Source organism: Notamacropus eugenii, chromosome 5, assembly GCF_028372415.1.
Source record: "Notamacropus eugenii isolate mMacEug1 chromosome 5, mMacEug1.pri_v2, whole genome shotgun sequence".
NCBI lineage: Eukaryota > Metazoa > Chordata > Mammalia > Diprotodontia > Macropodidae > Notamacropus > Notamacropus eugenii.
In genome coordinates, this window is record NC_092876.1 from 71,629,374 (window position 1) to 71,636,256 (window position 6,883).

Sequence of the window (6,883 nt, forward strand, 5' to 3'; positions counted from 1 at the left end):
TCCCATGCATGACCCCACCTCCTGTTCTCTCTCCATTTCCTATTCTGTCTTTTTTGCCTCCTGGACAAGAGTGAACCAATCAGTTATCAGATAGTGATACCCACTTTCTGCTGATACCCAGGTGACATTTGCCTGGGAATCAGGAGACTGGAGAGTCTAGTCCTACCAATTTGCCCTGTAAGCCTGGAAAAGTCATTTCTAATAGAATGTGACAGGTACAGGTACAAAAATGAGAACAGGTATAACATTTTTTTAAATGTTTGTTTTCTCAGAACTAAACACAGTATCTTGCATGTGCTTAATAGAAGTTTATTGAATTCCATCTCTTTGAGACTCATGTGTTTCACTTAAGCCTCACAACAACCTTAGGAAATAGACAAAGCAGATGTGGCTTTTCCCATTCTACAGATAAGGAAACTGAAACTCATGGAGATTAAGTGGTTGAACCACTGGTGAGGACCATTAAGGGATTGTGAGGAAGCTAAGGAGTGTGGAAGGAATAGACACGGGGAACTGCCTCCTTGGTTTTGGAAAAGAAGAAGAGAGTAGAGTCCCCTGGATCTGCAAAAAGTAGACTGATGCAATTAGTGGATGGTTTATGAGCACTTAGAAAGAGAAGAGGTGATTTCTACCATTATATTTAAACAGATCTGTCATAGATGTAGAAACAATTCTTGAATCAGCTGTCTTTGTATTTCCAGATCAAACTTAATATCAAGATAGAACAAAGAATAAAAATGAGAATAAGATATGCCAGGCAATTAAAACAAAGCTGACCTAACATATCTAAAAGAGTTACTGATGCCAAAAATGGGAAACAGGTGAATGAAAGAACATTGACACCAATTATAATAATTTCATATAGAAATTTAATCAATGTAAATCAAATGTCATAACAAGGAGACCCAAAGAATGTAATTGCTTGGTTAGCAAATTCTTGACTTATTTTCAGATGGAGGGATATGACATCCAAGGGCAACACCTGTTTAAAATAGGAAATCATTTGTAAAATCTTACACAGAAGGATGGTGGAAGATTAGGAACAGTATCACCGCATAAAACAATGAAGTAGTGGAGAATAAAGTCAATTTAGGGAAGGCTTTGGAAGAGATCCAACTAAGCAGATTCATTCCTAGGTCATATAAGGTTAAAGTCAGAAGGGAGACAACAAACCGAACTAAGATGGAAAAGATCTGCAAAGATTTTTATAGTAAACTTTTCATCATTGAAGTTAATGAAACCAAGACACTTGGACTCTGATGTCACAGTACCAGATATGCTTACAGAATGAGTAGAAATGACACTAAAGGGAACAAAAATGGGGAAAGCAGGTACATTGTATCAAGTGAAACAGACACGGTCATCTGGAGGCAAAATAATTATAAGGACATTTAGGGTTTGATTTTCAAAGTATATGAAGGAGGGGAAGATACCAAAGGCATGAAGAAAAAAATCTCAGCCTTTGTAACTGCCAAAAAATAAAAAGATGGCTAAGAGAGCATTGACATCTGTTGATTTATATGCCTATTTTCCCATCTATATAAAAATTTTATGACAATAATTTATGCACCCACAAAAGGAATTCTTGGTGAGAGTATAAGAAGGGAACAGGCAGGCTTTCATCAATTTTCATCATCATTCAATTGACTAAAAAGATGTAGAAAATATACTATCCTTTTTTATTGTTTTTTGATTATAAGAAAGCATTTGATTCCTATAATTAAATGTTGCCTTACCAATGAGGGAATTTGTTTTGCCTGATGATCTATTTACAAGAAGGGTTTTTTTTCTGCTTTCTCAGTTGGAAATGTGAGGTGGGAGAGGCAGCAGGAAGAAAATTTGGATCTGAAAAATAAAATAAAATTTATTTAAAAAATAAATAAACGCTGCTTTAAATATTCTCTCACAAAGTACCTACCATTTATATGCCAAAATTACACAAGACTCTTTGAAAGATAGAACATAGATACTCTTGTAAATGACCCTCTAATCATTATCAAAGCATAAAGAGGAAAATCTATATACCTATTAGTGTTCATTGCTGTCAGTGAAGAATCAGACTTAGAGTCCAAGTTAAAGAGGGATTCTCTGTGGATGATGAAGTTCTCCAGAGGACATCATGTTTACAAATGGAATCCTGTTGATTTCATAAGGCTCAGGAACTCTCTGTAGCCTCCTAAATGAGATCCATGATTATTCACAAGAGTTGGGTGGAAGAAAAACCAAGGAGAAAAGTGTCTATTGACCAGACTAGGACATGAAGTAAGACAAACCCATACAACTTATTCCTTTTTCTATATATCCCAGACAAACACTGCAGATGGGTAATGAGTGGAGACCAGAATGGAACATCAAATTAAATTGATTTTAAAACCATGGGCTTTTGTTTGAAACAGAAGTTTGGGGGTAGAGGGATAGTCATTGAAATAACTTTGCAATTTCCCAAAGATAATCCAGCCTGTTTGTTTTCTTCTTTCTCTTTAGATCTAGGTGCTAGTATAAGGGTCAACGGTAACACTGAAAGTTCCATTTCTCCTTATTTTATCTTCTGATGTTTGTCCTTAATTTCATTTTCTGACGGCAAGCAGTTCCAACATAGGAGAGAGACTGGTACCCTCTTTCGTTATTACCTTTAGGGGCTGTCTTCTACCCCCTACAGCTTTGCTATGTTGCCTTCCCTTTGTATTAATACTGTGATGTCAGAGGAGGGTCACAGGATGATGGATTTAGATTTCAGATGAAAGGGAGTTAGCTTTATGGAAATTTAGTGCAATCTCTTCATTTTACTGATATACTTCAGATTAGTAAAGTGGACTGACTAGCCCAGAGTCATACAGACTGGTACATGTCTGAGGTGGGATTTAAATTCAGGTCTTGATTCTGAGTCCAACATCCTATCCACCACACCTCTCAGGAGGAGCTTTATTACAAGAAGATGGACTTGAATAAGACTTTGAAATATGGATAGGACTAGAGAGAACGAAGTGCCTTCTTGCCTAGTGGAAGAGGAACAAAAGCTTAGCAGCAGAAATGTGTAAGTGTGGGAGGTGGGAAAGAGATTCCTAACTATTGCTGGTGGTGCTTGCCTGGCCATAGTGGGCATGTGCAATGGCCCACAGATAACCTGAGAGTCTCTTTCTCATGGGTGCCTTTTCTCCCACCTCAGAGGGTCAGACAATCCAGCATGAATTCCAAAAGGGTTCCATTTCAGCACTGGGTGCCCTATCAGTGAACAAGCAATTAATAATCAAGCTACCCAACCCTGACGACAATTACACTAATAATCAATTAAGTCCAAATATGAATCTCCTCAGAGGGACTGTACAGTCTTTCATTTACTATGACCAAATAAATCTTCCCATTTCTTGAAGGGTAAGGGCTCAGCCAATAGACATTGCAAGCAAATTCATTTGACAAAAGAGCACTTTGATGAGTAGGATGCAAGTGAAGCAGAAATGTGATGATTAACTTCTCATGAACATGCCCTAGATGTAATGATATGGATCTGTTTCTGTCCTGAGGAAGAGAGGGAGTAGACAGAGGACTGATTGCTCTGGGAGCCACACAAGGAAATTCCCTTTGGATTGACTTCACTTTCTATGGAATTTCTAGAACCTAGATTGGGAATAGGGATGAGTCCTGCCAGGAATTAGGGATCAATTAACAAGGACCAAGGTAACTTTTTCTGGTTTTCTCAATTAGGAAGCAGGAAGTGGAAAGAAATAAATGTAGATATCTAGTTTAAAAAATAGAAATTAATAGTCCAAGGGTTGGGTAAAAAGTGAAGAAAGGGGTTTAGAGCAGTAGACTAAAGATAGACAGATGGAGGAATGGATGGACAGGTGGAAAGAGAAAGAGAGAGAGAAAGAGAGTGAGAGGGAGGGAGAGAGAGAATAAATATTTATTAAGTGCTTACCATGTGCCAGGCACTGTACTGAATACTGGAAGTACAAATAAAAGTAGTTAAGACAGCCCCCTCCCTCAAGGAGTTTACATCAGATAAAATAACAACAACAAATAAATAGAGCACTGGAAAGCAAAGGAAAATAGGAAAGGAGGGTATCTGCTTAGGGGTGCAGAGAGGGGGCTACATGGAGTGGTAGCAACATGTAGACCTGGTTCCCAATAAGATAAGGCAAAAATCTCATCCATCAGAGTCTGGGATCATAAATAGGAAAAAAAATATGGGGTCAGGGGAACTGGGAAGGTCATAAGAGAACATTTAAAAGACCATGTGATGAAGGGAACAATTAATATTGGTAAGATAAGTGTGTCCCAGCCTGATTCAAGTCCCTCATGGTATTGGCCTCCTCATTTTTCTGTTTCCATTTGCTGTGGTCCCATATAATATCTCTGCTTCTAGAATGCCCACCAAAGTCTTGAGGCTGATGCCAGGTGAAGTAGCAAAGAATAAAGACCTCTCAACTCCAGTGCATCCATGAATACATTGGTCTCAGTCTTCTCTCAAGTCCATTGCCTTGCTAATCTATTAGGTACTAGAGTCTACTAGGTATAGGGAATGTTCTCATCATCAGTGGACTACTGTCCATTGATGTTTCATTGTGCTCCTATTATCCATCTATAACTATTGGCACTGGGAAAAGATTTGGTGAGTTCCATTTAGGGTTTAGGTAAATCTTTTGCAACATAGGGTAGATGGATAATGGGAAAGGAAGACTGAGTCAACAGACCATGGGAATTACTGTTTGGTTGATGGACAGAAGAGATACCACTGTGATTCCAAACTTCTATCAGAGATTCTTAGTCTTTTGCTTTGTCATAGACCCCTTCAATAGTCTGGTGAAACCTGTGGACCCATAATCAGAATATTTCTTAAATGCATGAAGTAAAATGCATAGATTTACAAAGGGAGTTAAAGATTATTGAAAATAAAGATGCATTTTTCCCATCAAAGATCATGGATGTGCCCTGGTTAAGAACCCTTGGAGTCTTCTATAGGTTTCAAGTCCACCAAGCATCTGATCCCTTAAATCGAAAGCAGTCAATGGCAGTAGGCCAAAGCAAGTGGCACAATGTATGTAAAGAACTTTGCAAACTTAAAATACTATATAACTGTCGGCTCTTGCTACTATTAGGTCAGCTGTTTGTATGCCCCTGTAGTCAGATGTATTGTATATCAGCGTTGCGAGCCTGTAATTCATCCAAGTAATGATTTATTGGAATGACCTTAAATGCTCAGAAAACTGAAGCTGTCAACCACAGACAGTGTGAAAGGGCATGTTTGAGTGGACAGCTCAATTCTGTGGCAGGTAGAATGGTGACCCAGATATATATTGATGGGAGGAGATGTAACACACAAGGTATTGACTATTCAAGGGTAAAGTTGGTGTATTCTTGACCAATCTAGGGGGCATCAAGAGGGTGCCATAATGCACAGAGTGCTGGGCCTGGATTCCAGAAGACTTGAGTTCAAATTTGACCTCAGACACTTTCTACCTAGGTGACCCTGGGCAAGTCATTTAACTTCTGATTGCCTCAGTTTCCTCCATTATAAAATGGGGATAATAACAGCATCTATCTCTCAGGAGAGTTCTGAGGATCAAATAAGGTATTTGTAAAATACATAGTACCTGGCACATAGTAGATGCTTAATAAGTCTTTGTTTCTTTCTTTCCTGTCTAAGTGTAAATGATATGATATGGAAAGATGGATTATTCCCTGAATAGGGTCCCCTGGTTCTAACACGAAACTGACTGAGTGACCATGAGCAAGTCACTAAATATTTCTGAGACTCAGTTTCTTTGTCTTCAACATGCTAGCCATCATCTCCCTGGGATCAAGGCAGGTCCAGAATCAATCCCAGCATTGTCATGACTCAAGTTTATGGCCCAGAAACATTCCTCAAAGACATATTGGCATATGTCTTACCATACCAGTGGCCACCAAAGGGCAATACATCCCTATGTAGAGACTTGAACAGGTCCATGGAGCTCTTTTCTTCATGGCAAATCAGAGCTCTCTTGAGGAAAGGTCATGTTCATCCTTCGTTGCCGACGAAGACCATGCCATCAGAGAAAGGATGACCTGACTTGCACTTGACTTTGTTTAGAGTGAAGGAGGTCTGTGCAGGTCACCAGCCTCACTTCTCCTCCACAGCCATCTGAAGCCAGTGACAAGGTAAATAGTTGAAGAGGTCATAAAGGCAGGACCTGTCCCTCCTTCACTTGTCAGAGTTGTCCCACTTCAGAGTGAGGAGACTGTTGTCACACCAATGCCCATTAGGCTAGTCAGTGGTATGCCTAAGTTGTGTTTGGTGCCTAAGCAACAGGGAAAACCATACTTGGGATCTCCAATATACCTGATGGGCAGAGACTGTTTGTGCCTTTTCTTGTATCCCCAATTCATAGCCTAGTGCCTGACACTAGTAAGCACTTAATAAATGCTTATTAACTTGGGTAAAAATGTGAAATTGAAGTCATGCTTCAAGGTTCTCCCTCATTTTCTCCAGGCTCTAACACATATAGGTCACTGAAATCACAACAACCCCATAAAATTCATTCACGGAAACCAAAGGAACTCTAAACACCACTCCCAACACCACCCCTACAAGGCACTCCCAATCCTCAACATGACACACCCTCTACCAGAGTGCGTAGCACACACATCACAGTTTTCATACATGTTCCCCCAACATATACCACAGCAAATCCAAAACATTACACCTCGCACCTGTTGCATAAAAACAACATGCCACACCCTCCCATATATGCTACAAACACAACAAATCCACTGGCCACACCCATTTCACATGCCACATATACCACACACACACACACACAATATGTAAACAGCTCTTGCTCAGTCTATGCTCCACATCATACTTGTCCCCACATCCTTCTCTCATGACACCCAGATCACAAGA

The 6,883-nt window shown here is 39.6% G+C and overlaps 1 long non-coding RNA gene across 1 annotated transcript; it reads right to left on the minus strand.

The window, feature by feature from the left end:
• Positions 1 to 893: 893 nt before the first annotated feature.
• On the minus strand, positions 894 to 2,101 carry LOC140508600 (uncharacterized). Its single transcript, XR_011968473.1, has 3 exons — positions 2,026 to 2,101; positions 1,737 to 1,845; positions 894 to 982 (listed from the first exon to the last, which is right to left on the minus strand). It is a non-coding gene; the product is annotated as an uncharacterized lncRNA (long non-coding RNA).
• Between the last annotated feature and the right edge of the window lie 4,782 nt (positions 2,102 to 6,883).